The 23065-nt window shown below is 33.6% G+C and overlaps 1 protein-coding gene across 14 annotated transcripts in view; it reads left to right on the top strand.

Annotated features, from left to right (window-relative positions):
• Positions 1–23065, top strand: part of LOC307195594 (uncharacterized protein) — a 920801-nt gene that overhangs the window by 824205 nt on the left and 73531 nt on the right. For 2 of the 14 annotated variants that reach the window (XR_013830878.1, XR_013830883.1), the window contains exon 13: positions 17174–17317. The exons of the other annotated variants lie outside the window; for them this stretch is intronic. The gene's annotated coding sequence lies outside the window, so the exon portion shown is untranslated. The remainder of the gene's footprint in view (positions 1–17173; positions 17318–23065) is intronic. 14 annotated transcript variants of the gene reach the window in all.

A 23065-nucleotide genomic window follows, 5' to 3' on the forward strand; every position in this document is an offset into this window, starting at 1 on the left:
CATCTGAAGGTCTCACCAAAGATATTTTGATAGAGAAAAGCCTGTATTGTACACACTGATTTGGCTAACAAGTAGTTGTGATTGAATAATGCCTCTTGTGTTATTTTAGTATAAAAGAGACTTTTAACTTATCCCATTGCTGATGTTGACACATACTTTGTTATTCAGGGCCATTTGTCACCAAGAAGTCTGACTGTTGCAAAAAGAAAAAAAAATTCTTGGCCAAGTCTTAAACCACACTAAATTAGAACAAAAGTCAAAACCAGAACCGAAGCTTTACACTAAGACAAAAACCATCACATAGCCTGCATTGCTTCTAGATTCTTTCATGCACTTGTTAAATTTTCATTTAGTCCATACGCTTAAGATAACTTAGAAACAAGTATGGGTGCTTTGAAAACTTACTTTGACTTTTTATTTACAGAGAAGAGAATTAAGGAGTTTACCTTTTAAATTAAAGAAGCTAATACTACCTAAAATGTCTATGTAATTTGGATTTCCGCTTTATTATCACTGCCATTCATGAGTAAAACCTACAAATATTACCACTGTCATTGTATGCTTTCCTTCTAAAGCAACTTTCATTTCCCTATGAGACTTGCAAGAACTGAAGGATGATTTTTCCTGGCATCAAGTTGCAAGGTGCTTTTATCTTGAATGTATAGAAGAGCAACAAGAGACAGCTGATAATCATAGCAATAATTGACAAAGCTTTCACTCTATGCTAGGTCCTGTGCTCAGTAATTTACATTCATTGTTGTATCGCATGACACAGACATTAAAATGAAAGAAAGATAGTTCATTCTTAAAATCCTGAAACTCAACTGCATTCAATGTGATGGTGGTTAATAATTTGAACAGCATAGGTTTTCTTGTGAACACATGTAAACTTATGCAACATACACTCAGGAAGTTTTATTTGGCCATCAATATAATCTTCACTTTCGAGCATTTCCTGCACTTGAATAAGAAGCCATGAGAACAGCCTATGTATGTTGCTTGAGGAGGAAAGTTGACAAGCAATGAAGGAAAAAGATGTTTCAACTGTGCTCCAGATAGTAGACAGAAAAGAGAAGTGCTGAAGGGACCACATCAGCAAAAAGCCAGGGAAGAGCCAAAGTCCTTTTCATGAAACCATCAGAGCACCAGGAACTGCAAATACTGTGTTCTGGGAGGATGTTCTTCCATTGCTGTGTCTACATTGGAATGTAGATTAAGAAGTATCTTCAGAGAGTTGGTCTCTCTTTTGCTCTCTCTCTCTGCATTACTCTGAGTCACATCTCTGTAAGGTTATAATAGTGATTTGTGGTCATGTGCCTGACCCTATGTATGGAAAGCAACAGCTACCAAAGACAGACTCAGTCAGGTGTGTCGTAGTAGCAGTGCAAGAATAAGCAGCATTGCCCTAGTTATGAAATATGTTGCTAAATGGTAAATAACTTTTATTAGTCTGGAATAAATAAAGGGCATACTTCCATCACTTTATATAATGGCTCAATTCCTGGAAAGTTCCAGTGATGTTGAAACTATACAAATAATAGCTTGAGTTTATTTATAAAAGTGATGTAGGTTCTAGGTGCCGTTCACACCCATATTAGTATCTTGGCAATGCATTAAAACGTGTGCAGGGCTCAGGGCTATATTTCACAGGATATCTAGAATCTCTAGTCTCTACTCAATACCAAAAGTTCCCCCCGTCATTGTGACAGCCAAAAAACCCCTCTATGAATTTCCATCATCACTCTTATTATGACAATGAAACTTCTGATCTATTTGAAAGGACTAGCCACTGATTCTCTTCATGCAAACAGGAAATTTCACTTTCATATGCTTTAAGATACAGTTTCCCTAAGTGGTATTATTTGCCTTTCAGCCGACTTTATCCAAATAATTGAGAGCTTTTTTAAAGTGAAACCTGAGAAACAAAGTTTACGATAAATTCACTGGCTGATATGGTATTTGGTTTTTTAACAAATGTAATCATTCCAAAGCTCTGTAGCTACACACATCTGTTTACCACTCATTCACTTTCTGCTGCATAAAGAGTTATTTATTACAAATAAATTTGTGACAAAGCAAAGAATGCAACTTTAGTTATATTTTATATGAAGAATTCCATGGAAGTTCTATTTTCAAATGTCTCTATTCAGGCAAAATCCAGGGGTGTCACACAGTTCCCTTTGGGCATTAAGATGCTCTGTAATGCATGTTTCTTCTTTTCTCTGGTTTGCTAGTTCTTTCTGAAGGCTTGCCTTTACAACCTCAGTAGAAATTCCTAGATTTAGACTAGTAAGGTATCCTCACTTCAGGACATCTTGTCAGTCAATATCCCGAATGGTGAAAGCCCTTTATGTGGAAAAGTGTCCTTGACTAAGTACTCCTGCTACTCCTGAAATAGCCCTATTTTCTAGAAGTTTCTACTGTAATGAGTTTCTATTATAAGCATTATATAAAATTGTATTCATTCAACAAGCATTTGTCAAGCAGGTGATATGAGCCTTGAACTAGGGCAGGCACTTCTTAAATCCTTTGCTTGATGGACCAAATAATGAAATATAATTTCAAGTTGATTATTACAATTATTACTAAAAATCGATAGGTTAATTCATAGCCATTGCAACATTTATTATATTCATTGTATAATAACAATAATATAATATAGTATAATATAATAATATGTAATAATATAATAGAGGGGGCAAGCAGAGTGGGTTCAAAGTTTCCGGTGTTTCCAGTGCACTGAGGTGAGTCCTAGATGATTACTAGGGAACAAAATTCTAGCATCTCCAGTTTCTTCTTCTTGGCCCAAAGCAGCCTGGCTGAGACAGACTGACTTAAACATCCAGAGCATTGCAAACAGACTAGACAGACTTACGTGTGGCCTGTAGTAAACATATTTTGAATAATTTATTTTCTGGCCACAAAACTGCAGTGAAAAAGCAAAATTGTCATCTTGTCCTGCCTGCATTATGACTAAGCATATTGTAGCTCAGTCAGAAATAAAAATGAAGCAAACAAACAAAAAAACCCACCTTTGCATTATGGGGTAAACTAAAACAAACAAAACAGAAAACCCGTCTAGCGCCAGTCCTTCAAATCAATGAAGACTTTAGTCCTTTCCCCAAAGTGGCCAACTTCCTAGCAAAGTTAATCCTACCTTTGCAGTACTGATACCTACAGATAGGTGAAGACTCTTAGAAATAGGGTAATTATTTGAGGAAATAACTGTTTTTCTTCCACCTTGGTAACCTTACATTTGGATGTTAAGTTTCCCTTTACACATCCATTTCAAACTGTGTTCAAGAAGCCAGTTTTTCAGAAGACTTCCTTATAAACAGTTTGCTTTTGCAAATAAATATGGATTTTTTCTTAATAGGTTTTTCCTTTGACACTAATCTTGTGACATATATTCAAAAGAGAGCATTAATTTATAAACAAATAGAATTACAAACTCTGTGTAACCTTAACTGTGAATTCTACACTCTTTAAGGAGGACCAGCTTTTAAACCTCTTTTCTAAACTGAATTTCAGTTTATTTAACTCTGTTGAAATATGAAATAAAATGTTCTGTTCCTCTCCATATATTTAGGCAGCTGCATAAAATTATGTCAAATTCAGTCTTTTCATCATTTGTTTATTTATTCAACAAACAACAAATATATATTATGTGCCAGACACTATTTCAACCACTGAAGGTGGAGTGAGCAAAACAGACACAGGACCTGTCCCCATGGGGCTCACATTCTAATAAACTATTAATATATCATAAATTACATGTAATATTAAGGTTAGTTGATTTTATGTAGCACAAACATAGCTAAGCAATTGGGGCTTCAGATTTCATTCAGAAATTACTTTCTACTGTTTTCATAGGAACTGTTATTTGAAAAGCAAACTCTGAAGTAGAGGATCTATTAATTACACAGAGAGTAGAAGCACTTAGTGACCCCTTTTGAACGTGATGGCTGTTAAGATGGCTGATACCTATTTTTAAACCTTTGCATTTTGAGATAAGATTGAAAAATGGAACAGTCCAGCAAGGAAAGTCATTAACAAATTAGGTAACAACTTCATGAAAAAGTTTTAGACGTTAGGATGACTCCATTCACTCCATTAAAACAAATGCTAAGTCAGCTTTTAGAAGTATCTAGAAAGCAACTTGCTCACTGACTGAATTTGGCTCAATATTTATGCAGAAATCATTGCAAACCCCATTTTCATTTTGGGGAAAAAGAAAATAATGCTAACACAATGATATTTACACCTTCCCTTATTATGAGCTTCCTGAACTTATTTTCTGAGATGGATATAGTTAGAGAATAGCAGTAGTCTTTAGAGGGGCTTGTGTTACTTGAAAAAGAAAAGCAAAGTGATTTTTATTGGCCTTACTAAATGTTAGTAATACAGAAATAAAGCTTATTCAACCACTCTTTGTGCTTGTTCACGAGATATCCACCGTACAGAGCATAGATGTGCCCGTATAAAGATTATCTTTGCTCATTAACTGACTAGAACCTCCAGTTTACATCATTCCTTTTGGAGTTAGGGAACTTGGGGTGCAATCTATAGAGTCATTAGAATACTTGTCCTATGCATAAATTGTCTCAATGGCTCTGTCACGTGTTTCCGATTCTTCTTTCCTATCCTAATAGGCAGTCAGATGAGGGCGGCTCTGTTCTTCTGATGAAATGATCAGTGAGGTCGGAGCCAAGTTGTTAAGGATGCCGGTAGGGTCTGGGGGAGTTTGAGGTATCCTGCAGGGCTCTGAGGAGGGTGCTGGAGCTCACAGATTGTTGTAGGTTTCATCTCTGATGGTTTACCGAGCACTTTGGGATGCCTGAGGTGAAAATTACAGCAATTTTAAGAGTCTGACACACTTTCCAGCTGATAGCACTAAAAACATGAGTTGTAGCCTCCTTGCCTTTCCTTGTTTGCTGCTTTGAATGAAGATAGCAGAAATGCTCTGTATGAACTATTACCCATTTTGTGAATTTTTATGAATTGAACTGATTTATCTCATAAAAATCCATTTATTTTTTCCTTCTTTGAGAGCAACTTATACAGTGGAGCAGATCCATGTTTATCAAAGTTATTAGAGCCCTGGGTTTTTAATTACTGGTTTGGACCACAGCCTTTCTAGTAGAATGTGGACTGCATACTGAAGGGGAAAAAAAAGAAAAAAAGAAATAACAGGTTATGCAATATGCAAAGAGGATATCAGCAACTCATTCTCATCTAAGACAATGTTTAATGCAATCATAGTTGCTCTGGACCCCATATCCCTTTTATTTTGCTTTATTTGGGGGAGGGGGATTCTGATGTTACCAACCAGAACAGTTAATTGCAGCCTCAGCTGACATATTGTTCTTAACAGAATTAAAATTGTGAAGAGTATAATGTTGCCTGCATAAAAAATTGAATGTTGTTAAGTACAAGAAAAAACTTAAGCCTGCACTGAAAGTTTTAAGTGCATTTCTCCTTAGAATGAAATTATATGCCTAAAAAGAATTTATCTTACTCTTATTTTTATAACCTATCGCATCACAGAATTGCATTTGTCAGAACTTACTCTTAATGATTTGGAATTATTCTTTCAAAGTATATGAACAACCTATTGTTTCTTTCCTAGAACTTTAGAATCTATGAAAAACCCCAAATGAGCATGAAGAAGCTATTATAAAATGAGCCAGATCTGAGGGCACATTAAGCTATTCCTGTGGACAGTTTTGTGCAATACTCAAAAGTTAGACCTCTAGGTAAATGTGAATTACATTTGTAATTCTAACATTAGAATCGACCTGTTAGTTTGAAAGCTTCCACATCAAGGACTGATTTTTTTCCCCCATTCTTATGATTCTTCAACAATATAATAAGGTAAATAGTAAGTACTTTATGGGTAAATCTAAAAATAGCTAGTAAAAGCCATATGATCTTTTAAATAATAAAAGAAAACACATTTAATATAAAATATCTTTAGTTATACGTTACAAGGAAGCTGAATTCAGCTGTGAAAACTAAATTCAGCTGTAAAAAATGATACAGTTTGTTCTGGTTCTCAAAATTCCATATTTCTTATATGCATGGATATATCAAAGAGATTTAGTGAATGAATATCTTATAACAAATGGGTTCTTTCTGCTCTCTACTATGGCTGTTTCTTCATCTCTCAACCTTAATTCTGCTCTTTGCTTTCCCGCAAAGTCTGCTAATCTATTAGCTCTTCCTCTCCACATTTCTTTTATAGATTTCTTAATATTAGTAGGAATCAGCCCTCAGCAACCGCATCATAAATCTAAGAGTGCAATCTGAAATCTAATTGTTTCACTGTTGTCAAACAAGAATGACCAGTAAGAAAGGTCTATGACTAAAATTTCCACCTGTGAGTGTATCTTCAGCTCTTGATATAGTCAAACATTTTAATTCATAAAATATCAGTACAAAGAACAAAATGCAACTTTGCAATTATTTGCATAGAAGTTACCACTTAAAATGAGCACCAATACCTGTGACATTTGGGCTGTCTAGACAAAGGTTGTTTACCCAAACTAAATCCATTAAAGGTATGTCTCACACTGTTAGCTAAATCCTACTAAAAATATTCATACTGAGTCCGGCATGCCCTGGTGCCTAGCTCCATGGCATAAATTAAGGTTCAGAGAAAGTCTCTTAACTCTTTCAGATCATTAAAGCAGTATTCAAAAGGAGCAATTCAGATGATCATTGAGTTAATCCAAAGTGCAAATATCTACATGTTAAGATTTATTTATCACTGCAAGTTTTCATCTACATTAAAGACATGAAATTTCACACTTGAAAATAGAGCCACAAAAAAATAGCTATTTACTAAAGCAAAAAGGAGTAAGATTGTGAGTATGTGTGTATGTGTTATAGTTTGGGTAGAAAAAAAGTTTGTGAGGTTTACCCTGTAGGAGTGGTTTGTAGATGAAATGGTTGATGATCACAGCAAAATAATAACAGTAAGTACTAAACGTGCAAGAAAGGAATAGCAGGACTTGACAGCTACCCTGAGTTGTAATTGTATATCCTAAACACTTAGATTTACTTCTTTCATGAAATTTAAAAATTAAATGGTTTTCCATTTCCTTGTCCTTTTTTTTTTCCTCTGATGTTCCACAGACTAGTCCTGTAGCTTTTATTTCATAGTTACTGCACCTTGTATCTTGCCATTATTTTCTTGCTGAGAACACAGTCTAAAACAGATGGAACCGAAACTCTTTAACTAAAGTTAAGAAAAGGCTGTTGCATTATCAGTGAATTTAGTACCAGAGGTATTACCATGTAAAAAATCTCACCATTTGACAAAAATGTGATGAATATAGAAAATGCTGGGCTTGAGAATCCACATAATCTAATTGCTCTTTCATTGTCACTTTGATTTTCTTCCTACTCATTTGATTTTTTTCAAAATATTTTAAAACTGCATTTCTTCCCCCAAATCCTGAACTTCTAGGATTGTCTCTTCATATCAGAACATGCACCAGTGTACCCAGTTCCTCATCTATCCAGACTCAACCAAAAACAACTGCTTGAAAAATATTTGGGTAGAGTAATTGTAATCGTTATTGGTTTGGTTTTTGTTAACCTTTATTTTTTGTTTGGGGAAGATTAAGTCAATCCACCTGGAGTTTAATACTGTATGTTACTATAGTAACTTTATAGCCTGTTTGGCTGTGACAAAGGGGCTTCATCTCGTCCATTTCATGCTCCTGTGTCGACCTACTCCCTCCCAGTGTTTTATTATATCTGTCTTTAAGGGTATCTGCGGGAGCCACAGCTGCTGTGCTTTTGTAACAGAAAGCAGCTTTCACTGTGTGAAATGCTGGGCTCTAAGAGGTCTTACAGGCTGATGGCATTATTGAATTTCAAAGCAAAGACAAACAACATCAAATTGTTTAAAGCGAATATTCATGTTTTCCTGTATACCATGTATTTTTCTAGAAATAGTATATGATCTATTTTCCAGAAAAAATATATAATTGCTATCTAATGGAATTATAAATGAAAAGGTAGGAAATAACCCTAAAGTAAGATAAGTTGAAAAAACAAACCCAAAGTATATTCGAGTCAGGACATTTATCAACATGGTATACAGTCTTTTAAAGGGGATGTTTTTCTTTTAATCAGTAATTGGATTGCTTTATTCTTTTCAAGTTTTATAGATATCTAAATGTTGTTTACTGAGCAACTTCTGAATATGTTCTTATAGTTTATAAAGAGATGCTGACTGATTTTACTCACGTTAGCAAAACTTTGCCTATTTAGGTTCTGTTCTTAGACCAAGTTTTCGTCCTGATCACTTTTGAAAAAAATGTTGACTGTTATTCCCCAAGATAATATAGTTTTAGTGTACTCACAAATTATTTTTAGAAATGGACCGAGAAAATACTTTTGATAGTAGTTTCCCCCCACACACACACCGTTTCTCACATTTATTTAACCAAAGCATCTGTCCAACTTGAAACTTCAAAACACTCCTCCCCCCAAAGTGGTCCAATATTTATTTGTCTCTGTTCCATAAAAGGCTACTTTGGTGAGATTCTTTTTCAGAATATCAGTGCAGTGATCTTCCAGTTGTGTTAATTGCTGTGTTGGAAAAGTGGTGAATGCTCAATGCTATCTTGTTAACTTGCTAAGCATCTGGTCAGCAGGGTAGTTCAGCTCCACCGAGGCTCTTGACACCTCTGTCAAGGGTTATTGATACCTCGCACACCCCAGCTGAGGCAGATTGTTTCAGTTGGGCTTCAGATCCATAGCGTAGCCTGTAGTTAGGAAAAAAAAAAAAAAGAAAACAACAAAAAAAAAAACCCAAGTGATTGACAGCCCACACCTCCTGGGCCCTTCTTACTACCAGACACAACATCTGCTATGCCCTGTGGAGCAGTGAACCAACACACACCGAGAGAGAACTGTTTCTAGTATTGTCAGGGTGGATTTTGCTTAACCCTTTGTAGTTACTCTCTGGAGAAAAGTGTGAGATGGCTTTTATTTGGGGGCAAGGATGGGGTAAATATAGATTTGGGGGGAGATTAGAATGCCTTACTTTAAAAGGAATTTTACTTAATAAAATATTACTGAAAGTGACAAAAAAAAAAGAGAGAGTCTAGTATAAGTGCCTAGAAATAACCTCATTGCTGTGCTTTTTTTTGTCGTCAAATGAAAGATTTGTCATATCCTTTCCCAGCACTATCTCAGAATCAGAGAAACTGAACTCATGCAGAATAATGAATTAGTGGCAAATGGTTTTGGTTTTCATTCACATGGTACCTTCAAGCCTATAAGATTTTCATTGCATCTAGATTTATAAAAATATTCTCAATAATTCAGAAGAGATTAGAAAGCCCGTATATTTGTTAAGTAGATAGAAAAGCCACAATGTGTCCATGCCAGACCTTTAAAAGGCAAGGGTACTGTGCATCTAGTATTCTGTGACTTCCGAAGTTATAATGCTGAAATATGGGAGTCTATATATCATTTTAGGAAAACTTGTTTTTTGTTATTGCCAACTCAACTACCCTGCTGATAGAATGCGAAATCCTATATTTGATAATAAATGTGATTCATTAAAAATGCATCAAGAAGCTTTTGTAGACTGCCAGCAATATACGGGAACATTTAGAGGTTCCCCATAGCAATTTCCAGGTTAAAATTGTTTTGACTTTTTTTGAAGGGCTCATTTTTGTGTCTGGATATTTTAAGATACCTTCTGAAACAATTTTTCACACTTTGGGCATATTAGTTAAAAAGGTAAAGAATAGGGAATAATGTTGGGGTAAAATTATCTAATTTCTTTATATATGTGTTCTCTGATACTGACATGAATAAAAATTTAAAAACAGAGCTTACATATTGAAAAAATACAGCAATGGATCTAAGAGTAATTTAATACATCTCTTTTCACGTGGGCCAGTATTTGTCAGACTAGCTCTCCATCATAATACCACGCATCAAGGCTAATACTTAATGATCATAATATCTCTGTTTACAATGCTTTAAGGATGAGCTATGCTACAGAATAGTTGTAGCATTTTTATTCTGTTTTTATTACAGCAAGGTAATTAGCAATATTATTATTTTTATGCATAGTCTCACCTCTTGTCAGCATTATGTTACTTCTACATAATTCACCCAATATTACGAAGGCAAAGAAATTATTCCTTCAGTTATATGATATTATTATATTTTTATCACTTGGATTTATATTAGTGAATGAGTATGTACATATCTGGTATTTAAGGTCCATTTGTTTCCAACAAACTTGTTCTCATGTCAAAAGTTTTAGCTAAAGATAGATTACCTTCTAATAATCAAAATTTTAAAATACTTATATGCAGACAATTTAAGTAAGACTTAATTTTTTTTTTTTTTACTATTTTGAAACTTTATTATATGCCATGTGCGTGCCCATGCGCACTTATGGCTTACTTCTGTTTCATTGATCTATTTATCCATTACTGATTCAATGCCACACAATTCTCATTATTATAGCTTTACATTATGTCTAGACATGTGCTTGGAAAATACCTTAAATTTGTCCTTTTTTGTCATTTTTTTCTTGGCTGTTTATGCACACGTACTTTTCCATAGAAATACAAAAGAAAGGGAAAAGAAATTTAGTCATAGTCGTTTGGTTTCTTATATGTGATCCAATCATATAGTCTGTCTGGGAATAGGAGAATGTAGCTCATTTACAGTCGGGCCGATCAGCGATTACTATGTCATCTCATTTTGTGTTTTTTCTTTATCATGCGTTAGACTCTATGTTTCCCTACTTTTTACTAGAAGAACTGAATTTCATATGGTCCCTATTTTTGATAGCTCTATATTTTATTTCTATTCTTTCAGTTATGCTTAATTTTCAATACTCATACTTAAATATATTTTTCGAAAAAAGGTCAAGAGCTTATCATTATCTTCCTCCCTCTTTTCCTTTCTCTCCCTCTCCTTGATCCTGTCACCTTTCCCCAACTGATTTATAGCTCTCATCTTGAATCTTATTTTCAGATTAATATTAAAAACATCTTCCTTAGTTTCTTTGCCTCCTCCTCCTCTCTTCCTCTTTTTCTCTTCTTCCTTCTCTGTCGTCTTCTAATTTATACTTACTGAGTTTTAACAATCAATTTATTTAATTTTATGCTCATCATTCTCTCTCCTCCTTGTACCCTTATAAATTCATTTTACCTTGTGGAGGAATATATTCTTTTTTTTTTTAACATCTTTATTGGAGTATAATTGCTTCACAATACTGTGTTAGTTTCTGTTGTACAACAAAGTGAATCAGCCAAATGCATGCATACATCCCCATATCCCCTCCCTCTTGAGCCTCCCTCCCACCCTCCCTATCCCACCCCTCTAGGTGGACATAAAGCATCAAGCCCAAGCTGATCTCCCTGTGCTATGCAGCTGCTTCCCTCTAGCTATCTATTTTACATTTGGTAGTGTGTATGTGTCAATGCCACTCTCTCACTTCCTCCCAGCTTACCCTTCCCCCTCCCTGTGTCCTAAAGTCCATTATCTACGTCTGCATCTTTATTCCTGTCCTGCCCTAGGTTCTTCAGAACCTTTTTTTTTTTTTAGATTCCATATATATGTGTTAGCATACAGTATTTGTTTTTCTCTTTCTGACTTACTTCACCCTGTATGACATACTCTAGGTCCATCCACCTCACTACAAATAGCTCAATTTTGTTTCTTTTTATGGCTGAGAAATATTCCATTGTATACATGTGCCACATCTTTATCCATTCATCTGTCAATGGACACTTAGGTTGCTTCCATGTCCTGGCTATTGTAAATAGTGCTGCAATGAACATTGTGGTACATGTCTCTTTTTGAATTATGGTTTTCTCAGAGTATATGCCCAGTAGTGGGATTGCTGGGTCATCTGGTAGTTCTATTTTTAGTTTTTAAGGAACCTCCATACTGTTCTCCATAGTGACTGTATCAATTTACATTCCCACCAACAGTGTATGAGGGTTCCCTTTCTCCACACCCTCTCCAGCATTTATTGTTTGTAGATTTTTTGATGATGGCCATTCTGACCAGTGTGAGGTGATACCTCATTGTAGTTTTGATTTGCATTTCTCTAATGATTAGTGATGTTGAGCATCCTTACATGTGTTTGTTGGCAATCTGTATATCTTCTTTGGAGAAATGTCTGTTAAGGTCTTCCACCCATGTTTGGATTGGGTTGTTTGTTTTTTTGATATTGAGCTGCATGAACTGCTTATATATTTTGGAGATTAATCCTTTGTCTGTTGCTTCATTTGCAAATATGTTCTCCCATTCTGAGGGTTGTCTTTTTGTCTTGTTTATGGTTTCCTTTGCTGTGCAAAAGCTTTTAAGTTTCACTAGGTTCCATTTGTTTATTTTTGTTTTTATTTCCATTTCTCTAGGAGGTGGGTCAAAAAGGATCTTGCGGTGATTTATGTCATAGGGTGTTCTGCCTATGTTTTCCTCGGAGGAATATATTCTTGAGTGTTTGCTCTTTTTCATTCAGAGAGGCTCTCATTTTACTCTTGAGAATAGATTTATTTAAATATTTCCTTACGTACATGCTCTTATATTCTACTTTAGACAGTAGATAAATAAGAATGTTTTCCTCTGTTCTTCTTAATAATTCCATTTCTAAAGTCTTTTGACATGTTTCTTCACCTTGATCATTTATTTCTCTAACTTGCTTTTTACCAGTGTGCAGTTGTTGTTCTCTATTTATATAAAAGTAATTATATTTTTCATACCAAAACTCTAACATTCATTTATGATGATCTGTTTTTATCTCATGAATCCTCGTTTCTCCCTTATTTTTCCACATATTAAAATATACTTATTTTGAAGTTATTTTCTGACTTTTCTATTAACTTTGTTTCTTTGGAAAATAATTTATTTGCATTCTTTGAATTTTCTTTCTTTTATGGGTCAATGACCCTCTGAGTTTGTTTATTTTTTTAATAGTATTTCATCTGTATCTATTATTTTCCAGTGCAGTGGTATCTTCATTTTCTATGGCTGCTGTAACAAATAACCATAAATTTAGTGGCTTAAAATAAAAATATATTGCCTTACAGTTCTGTAATTCAGAAGTCTGAAATGGTTCTCACTAGGCTAAAATCAAGGTGTTGGCAGATCTGATTGACAAAGACTAACATTAATATAATACCAGATGATTATAACCTACAAAAAAAATATGTATTTTACATAAACAATGCAATACTAACAAAATTGATTTAGTCCACAAATAAAACCTCAAATTCTACAGACTACATGCAGATCACATTCTCTAACCATAATGCAGTAAAAGGAAACGTTAATATAAAACATTTAAACAAAAATCACTCATAACATATAGTTTTTTAAAATGTATTATGAAATTGCTTAAAAAAGGAAACAAAAATATAATTAGAAGCTCTTGAAAAAGAACAAAATAGGAATATTTTTGTCATCACTCATGGAATATTGCCAAAGTTTACTCAAATGAATATCCATAACTTTGAATATGTTATCAAATAAAAATATGGAAATGAATAATTAGACATTGAACACTGGAAAACAAGAGCAAAACAAACATAAATAAAAAAATGCAATAAAGGACACCAAGCATTAAAAAAATCCAAAAGTATAAAGGTGGTAAATCCAAGAACTTGATTTTTGTAGGGGAAATAGAATAAGAAATTTTTATATAGTCCACGCCCCAAAATTTGGTCTAAAAAGAGAATAATTTTTTTTAAATGAGATTAAAAATTGTGGGCCTATGTGTATAGATATTTTCTAATTAATTTGAAAACATGTTATATTGGATTTATTTGTTTAAAATATGAATGACCATATTTCATAAAAAACAAAAATTCAAAAGAGAACTGGAAAATTTTCAAAGAATTACTCCTAAAAGAACGTACCCATTTTTCACAATTTTTCAAATATGGGAACGACTATATCTTATTGTTAATATTGTAGCCAAACATGGAAGGATGTTGTCATTAATGACACAAGAAATTTATAAAAATTAAAAGGTAGACCTTTATCTTTTGTGTAAATTATTAAAAATCATAAAATATGTCTAAACTACAAGAACCATACATTAAAAAATAATACATCAAGTCCAACTAAGTTTATCTCTGAAATGTATTTTTTAAAAACATTGCCAATTACTACAATGTAATAATATATGTGTAAATCTTATACAGAATGTTTCAGAAAGTTTGAGATGGAGAGAACACTTTCAAACTTATTTTATGAGGGCAGCATTATCTAAAACCTGATTAAGACATTACAAAAGAAAAAAACTAAGACCAATATTCTTCATGAATAAAAATGTAAAAATTCCTAACAGAATGTTAGCAAAAGGAAACCAGTAATTATATATGAAAGATAAAACATGAGTAAATGTGGTTTCTCAAAAAAATACAAGGTTGTCTTAACACTCAAAAATCAATTATTATAATTTACTATATTAATAGACTGAAGGAGAAATAGCTTGACATCTTTGAATAGACTCAGAGAATGATTTTTTTCAATTGTATATAGGGCATATAAAAATACTTACAGCTAATATCATGCATAATGGTGAAATATTGAATGATTTTCCATAAAATTAGAAATAGGTGAGATGTCTGTTTTTACAACTTCTATTCCACATCTTGCCAATAAGGCAATCAAAAGAAATAAATAAAGCTTGGAAACAAAAAATAAAATCTGTCTTTAATTATACATAACATAATCATTTACATAGGAAATCACAAGGAATTTATAAAACAATTACTGGAGCCAGTAGGTGAATTTAGCAAAGTTGCAGGTACAAGGTTAATATATCAGCAGCGTAGAAAATACATTAAAACTCAGTCCCATATACAGTTGTGTCTAAAAACATGAACTTTAACAAAGGACTGCAAAACCTCTATACTAAAAATTTTAAAGCATTCCTGAAAGAAATTAAGACAAATCTTAATTAATGGAGCAACACACCGTGTTTGTGGATTAGAGCATTCAAGTTTGTTAAAATGTTCATTCTCCATCCTCCCCTAATTGGACTATAGATTCAATACAATCCCAATGTAAATCACAGCAGACTTTTTTGCAGAAATATACTCAAAATTTATTTGGAAATGCAACACAGCCAAAAATTCTTAAGGAAATCAAAAGATGGAGTACTTATATCATCCAACTTTAAAACTTGCTATAAAGTTACAGTAATTAAGACATCTTAACTTTGTTTAATAATGATAACTAGATCAATGGAAGGACTAGAGAGTCCAGAAATAGACTCACATTTATACAGTACATTGCATTTCCACAAAGACACTAAAGCAAATCATTGGGGAAAGGATTTTCAACAGAGGAAGTTGAACAACTGAATATCATATGGAAAAACATGAAACTCAAACTCTACTCAACACCAAATATAAAAATTAATTTAAGATATAGTATAATCCAAAATGCTCAAGCTAGAGTCATAATGGTTCTAAAGGCAAACTAAGGAGATTATCTTGGCAAAATGGGTAGACAAATATTTTCTCAGAAAGGATACAATAAACAATTACTATAAGGAAATAAAATGAACAATTTGGAGAATATAATTTGCAGCCATAATGAGATGCCACTCAAATTACTGAACTTAAAAAAATGAAAATACCAAATGTAGGTGAAGATTTGAAGCAATTGGAACTCTCGCACATTGCCACTGAGAATGCAAATGGTACAACCATTTAGGAAAAGATTTTAGCAGTTTCTTACAAAGTTAAACTTATACCTACCATATGACTCAGTAATTTCATTACTAGGTACTTTCCAAGAGAAGTAGAAACATATGTATACAAAAAGATGTTTTAAAGAATGATTTTGGCATTTTAGTCATAAAAGCTGAAACAGTCCAGAAAAGCCACTGGGGCATAAGAATTATTTTGAGCTGAAGGCATTTGAAATCCCTTATCTGCCTAAAAGCAGAACTTCCCAAAAGAGCTCAGTTGTCATAAATCCCCTCCCCCAGGAACAAATCTAATCTTCTAATCTTCTTGAGATAAGAAGTTGTTGGCACCACACTCAACATACATTGTCACAAAACTATCATATCTCCCATCTATTCTTTTAAGGGCCCATTTGTCTTTCCAAGAAGTCATCTGTTTTTCCATAAACTCTCCTTTCTCTTCTCTCTTCTAAAAAGTCATTTGTTCTCCCAGATGTGCCCTCTGCTCCTTGCCATTCCCTATTAAAATGGTATATAAGCCCCAAATTCTAACCTCCTTGAGTCACATTTCTTTGTGAACTCCCATGTTATATGTTTTCGCTCTCACTAGTCGTCTTTTGTTTGTTTAATTTGCAGAACACCAAAGACTGCATCTAAAAGGGTTCGGGAAAGTTTTACTTCCTGACAAAGCCAAACCAAACCAAACCAAACAAACAAAAAAACCCAAGTGTTCATTAAGAGGAGAATGAATAAATGAGTAGTACCTTATATATAAGAATGCTAATCAGAAATAAAATGGAAAAAGACTCCTAATAGATAGAGCAACAGGAACAAATCTTACCAACATTATACTGAGTTAAAGTCAAACACCAAAGAGACAACTGTATATTCCATCATACTTTATGACATAAATATTCTAAATTTTGATAGAAGTGTGGGTTTCATGAATGTACCATTTTCAAAACTCATACAATTTTGTACTTATGATTTGTAAATTTCACTGTATATAAGTTTTACCTATAAATTAATACAAACTTTGAATTTTCAGTAGGCTTGCTTTTTACAGTGGTATGGATTAGCAATTCTGAAAGTATATTCTATGTATTCTAGGCATTAGTGAATGAGTAATTATATTAAGGGTAATGGAAGACAGGCTTCTCTTTTGAAGAAGCAAGTTGTAAATACAGAAAGGGGGAAAACTAAATGTATCCTGTGGCACTGGATTAGAATTGAAACATATCAGTATAAAATAATTCCATGTGTATTTTCAATATAAAATACACATATGTATGAACATATTTACATACATATTACATATAGTATGTATTACGTATAAATATACCTATATTTATATATTTATTTATATTACATAAACGCACACAGGTGCACACTTACATATGTTTGCTAGCTCTATCAACTAATAGCTAACACTGATAGCAATTATGACAACCTTGTTTTCTAAATATCATTTTCCAGTAAAAAGAACCAGGGATGTTTGGAAAAATGTTTGAATCTCAGGTCTTTGGCAGACAAAGGGCACGATAAGCCTGAACATCTTCTTGCAGCACAATTAATCAAGGGCTGGGAGAATATTGGGGACATGTCCAAAAGACACAAGAGGTAAGTTGAAGTGGCTCAAACTTGGTCAAATCTGGGGCAAATTGAGTATTGTAATAAACAATGATAGTAAATAAATAACAATACTAGTAGATTATAAATCATTGAATGAAATAAGAACCCATAAGTCTGTTTAAATAAATGAATAAACGGGTGAATAAGTTCTACTGTAAATAGAACTCTGATGGTTATAGAAGAAATGATGGAGTTGGAAAATCATAACGGATGCTGAAGTTAGTGGATAAAGCTTTGATCAGGGACAAAAAACTTACATAGACATAAAGTATCTCACCACAAATTAAATTCAAAGTATCTCCATAGAAGTTACATTACAAAGAAGAAAATAGTAACTTTATCATGGAGAAACCTAATTATATAATTTGGGGGAGGAAAAATTTTCCTTCTACCCTTCTAGGTTCTTTGGCTGGTTTAATAACCAAATTGACATAAGACATTAACAGGAGAATAAAAATTAAGTACATGTATAAGAGTTCTCCATAAAAATGTAGGACCCAAGGGCAAATCTGGCAATTGAGGCTAGTGTGCAATCCTGAGCTGAGGAATGGGGCCTGGAGCTTCAAAGGGGAGTAGGGTAGTTCACTGGACCATGAGAAGAAACGTTTAGTAAATAGATGTTTACCCTGCCATACAGATAGGTCATTCAGGTACAGGTTATCTCGGGTAATAGCTCTCTTTCTGAGCCAGGCCACCTATCTAAATTATTTTAAGTGGTTAAACTCTTCATGAGTCTTTTGGGCCTTGATTGTCTTCAGCTCGAAATAATCCCACATGCCAGAGTGGCATATTTTGGGGAGGCTCATTATGAACCTCTTCAATAACATAATATAATATTTATTAAATGATCAAAGTTAACATCACTGATGTTGGGTTTGGGGCTTCCAGTTATAACTGCACTAAGGAAAATACAACATCTGTATTATTCATGCCAAAGATGGAAAGTCTAAATTTCATTATGAGGAAATATTAGGCAATCCCAAATTGAGGAATATTTTACAAAATAATGACTTTGTACTCTTTATAATGTCAAGATCAGCAAATAAAAGGACTGAGCAACTCTTCCAGGGTAAAGGATTCTAATGATCAGTAGCACTGTGTGATGCCAGACTGCACCTAGACTGGGGGAAAAAGTGTTATAAAGAACAGCCTTAAGTCAGTTTACAAAATTTGAATATGAACTATTGATTATGTAATAATCATATTATTTCACATTACTGTGAAATTTTGTGGTTTTGATCATTTTATTGTAGTTAGAATGCCTTTGTTCTTTAGAAAACATACTAAAATATTTAGGGGTAATAAGGAACAATGTCTCCAACTCTGTTTCAAACAGTTCAGAAAAAATTATGTATACATACAGATAAAGAATGATAGAATCATAAAATAATTGGGGCAAAAAGTAAGTAATTAGTAAATTGGGATAAAGGGCTCTTGGGGTCTTAGAAATATTCTTGCAGATTTTCTGTAAGTCTGACATAATATTAAAATAAAAACTAACAAGTAATAACACAATCCCTCATTTGAGGATTCTTAAGTACCTTTCCAATCTTGCTAATTATAATCTTAACTTCTGTGAACACTAGAAAGGGATATCAAAGATCACCCTAAAGCTTACTGATAATTGTATGTAAATTTTATAGGGACATTTTTAACACTGCAGCATATATGCATATTATTTACTGAATTATATTTTTATTTTATTAAAAAATTTGTACTTAAAGGGGGATTCCTCTGTAATTTGCACCTTGTTTCCCCTATAATTTGTCTGTAATATGATGATTTTTCTCATGGACACTATTTTAATATCATATTGAAAATTTAGAAACTGTGATTCATCATCTGCTAGATTTCCTGTTTTTATATGATTTCCAAATTCAGATTATGTTATTCTACTACTTTTTAATTTATCCCATGCACTTTATTCATTCATAACTTTACTGTTCTATTGTTTATCCAGTAATATATGCTGGTTGGTAATAAAATGTATTGTGATTCAACAATATAGATTTTCTTCAAAAACTCAGAGGTCAGAGCAGAACAGATGAGTTGAACAACATTGGATTAAAGAGAACATTGAAATAACATATTCTTATGTCTCACAATTCTCTTTTCCTAGACCACAACTTCCTTCAGTTGATTCAAGCTAAATAATGCATTGTTTATTAAGTATAGTCATTCGTAAAGCAAACATACAATGTTGTGCTTATTGCATTAAAGTTTAATATGGCATGGTGTATGAGTCAGGGAGTATATTCATAGACAGTAATAGCAATATTAAAAAATAGGAATTAACATATTTAAACACATCTATGTCTTTTAAAAGTAAAATCGGGTTCATCGTTTTCATTGTTAAGTGAATTAAAGAGATTTCAAAATAACCATTTTGTCCTCCATTAACTTATTTTTCTATAGTGTCCATAACTTGTCATATGTACATGAAGTTATTCTTAACTATTCCAAAATTTGATATTATCTTTGTCGCAGGTACTGCTTCTAAATTGACAGCTATCAAGGACAGTGTCTGTGGCCAGAGCATATGACGTAGATATAGAGATAATTAGCTCTGCTACTTATCATTCCTGAATAAGGAAAATAATAAAAGTACACTAAACATTCTTCTTGACTATATGTGCTATAAGAATATATCTTCACACTCTACCTTCTATACTTAACTCAATTAAATGCTATTGATACATACCTCATAGGTTTTCCTTTTTAGATTCTAATTTTCTACTGTTTCTGTAGGAAAGTAATGATAGTTAAACCCTCATCTCTCACAAGTAATGTTTCTGATGATCAGGGTGACCTTCTCTGATTAATTAATTCAAGATCTAAGCTGCCTCATTTTAAGCTATCTTCATTTATACAGGATATAACTACTTTTATGTTGAGTTCTGTTTTACTTTTTATTTAAATTACATTATATTTGAAGAGTAAAATGGTGAGTGTTTTCCCCTGGAAATTACCAGGGGAAATATTACCCTGGTGATATTGGTAAAATATTACCAATTTATGCACATTTTTTTTCTGAAATGTAGTAATGGTATACTTGTAAATACAATTTACATTATTAACATATTACCTCACCCCATATTTTCATATTCATGCTATTGCATTATTTTACCTCTGTATGATGAAGTTTCAAAACTAGACTGTTTTAAGATAGGACCTGTATTTTCCCCATCTTTCACCCTGCTCCTTCTAGCGGCTAACACACCACACTATCAGCCAATTAGTGTCTTCCAAATTGGAAGTTCCTACTTCATTCTAACCTAATTTATATAGTGTTGGGATGTGAAAAGATATCACCATCAAAGCTCAGAAGAAAGTTCTGAAAGTGATGTATAAAGACCCACCAAAATGATTTTGTTAAGAAGGTATATTTGAAATGCCTCTTCATTTAAGTGAAACAGCCTTAGTTCCCAGTATCTTCCATCCAACAATATGTTTATTACTTGGGAACAAACAGTGGACACGCATGTTTTGTTGGGAAAGACACTATGTTTGCATTTGGTGATATGTCTGTCTATCACAGAGCTTTTCATATCATTATTCAGAAACTCCTGTTATTTACCGTAATGGAACAAGGAGTAAAGTAGGGGGCAGTGACGATAAATTGAGCGCTTAAGCGGCACCATATTTGAGCTAAGCATTTATCAAGTGCCATAATTATTATGTATATTAGGTATATAGTGTTTGATTTACATGCTCAAATTTGAAGAAAATTGTCCTTTTCATGTAAACTTTTGGGTAACAATAGCCAACATTTATAATTTACTAAATGCAAGGTAAATGCAATATTAATAGCTTCATTTTGAAGATAAGGAAGCTAAATCACAGAGTTTAAATGACTTGTGAATAAAAACTGAAGCCAGAAATCTGTCTCTGGGACTCATGCATTTAACTTCTAGAATCTCTTGGTCTATCATTTCCCAAAACTAGTTGGAGGAATGGGCAAATGGAAAGATAATCATGCTCACACAATGAAAGAGATATCATTTATTTTTGCAATTTAACATAGTTCAATTACATTTGTAAGCATTTATTAAGAATTTACTATATACCTGGGAATGCTCAAAACAGAGAAAAAAGGGAGAATTTCTTTTGGGACCACCTAGCATATTTCAATTAAAGCCAATAAGCATGTAATGAAGGCTAACTGTGCGCCAACTAATATCCTCATCCCAATAGATAGAAAGACCTTTGTCTAGTAGAGGAGCTTGTAATGTAGTTGGAGATAAATGAATATCCATCATGTAGAGGGGTAGGTACAGTAGGACATCAAAAAAGATGGGAGTGATCAGGGAAAGCTATGTGAGTCTCAAAGGAAAGCTAAAAGTTTTGAGTTGGGAATGGTGGTAAGGGAATACCAGATATCAGAAACAGTAAATTGAAAAGCATAGAAGTGTGAATTAGCATGGCATGTTCAGAGGTGACCAGAATATAGGGTGTTGGATGAAAGGTTAAGTGATTATCAAATAAATCTGGAGAGCAGAGAGGAGCCAGAAATAGCAACTGGAAATAATGAGCCATGGTATTATTGGTTAGCTTTGCTCAGAAAGAATATTCTGTCTTAAAATAATTGACTGGCAGACACAGTATGGTGGTCAGCAGAAATAGCAAGAATTGACCAGCAGGACATATCCAGCTGGCTGTTGGATACTCAATTCAGTATGCGTGTCCTGATCGTTGGCTTCAGAAAAGGCCAGCAATTCTATAAAAAAGCTAGAAGGGAAGTCCTCTCCCACCCCACCTCAGAAAACGAGTCCCAATACTTTTATTCTTAGCATCTTCATCCAATAAGGCTCAGTCATCCCCTGTCTAGACCTAAGGTGCCAACAGCATCTTAGATAACTCCAGTCAATTCTCTCCCTGAGCCCTTAGGCCCACGATAGTGTTTCCTTTGGATTTAGTTTCTTTGTCTTGTTACTCTCATTGCTTTGAAGCTTTGCAAATGTGACCCCAAACTATAGTCTTGTCAGCATTGGGACTGTCACACATGTCTTGGTAGACAAATACATGACTTTGAGACTTGGAGTCCATATCACTATGTTTCACCCATGTGATAAGAACTCTGCTATCTCCTCTCAGAAATCACTGAGCTCACTATTATCTCAGTCACCACTAAACTTGCTTTTCCATATGGAATCTTGACACATTCCTTCAAATTTTCTCAGCATTTCCGTTTCACCTGCCCTCGTATCCAACTCTATTGTGTGGGCTGCGTGAAATGACTTACTCTCCCTTTCCTTGCTTTCCTTTGCTTCTAACATAAATCATCGTGCCTCATATCAAGTTCAAGATAGGGAAAATTATACTGTCTTGTTGTGTGAATCTTGCAATCTCAAGGACATTATGCTGTGATAAATTTGAGTCTTCTTACACCAAAGACATGGACAGACCTTTCCTAGGGCAGATTCCACAACTGGAACAGACAAAAGAGAGTATTACTGGGAATGCTGCCCATCATGACATCAGCTAAAACTCTTCTGCAAAACTCAGAGCATCTGGTAACAGTTTGACTTGCTGAGAAATATCATTTATTACATAAATATTAATAACACCAACAACAAAATGGAAGCCATCACCTTTAACTCTTACCAAAAGGACATGGTATTTAACTCTGACCAGAAGAACCTCATGATAAAGTAGAAGTGATCTCAGTATTTTATCTTAGTCCTTCTCACATTTTTATTCTCCTCACCCAGAAGTACAGATAAGTAAACTCTCCTG

Source organism: Stenella coeruleoalba, assembly GCF_951394435.1.
Source record: "Stenella coeruleoalba genome assembly, chromosome: 12".
Lineage (NCBI taxonomy): Eukaryota > Metazoa > Chordata > Mammalia > Artiodactyla > Delphinidae > Stenella > Stenella coeruleoalba.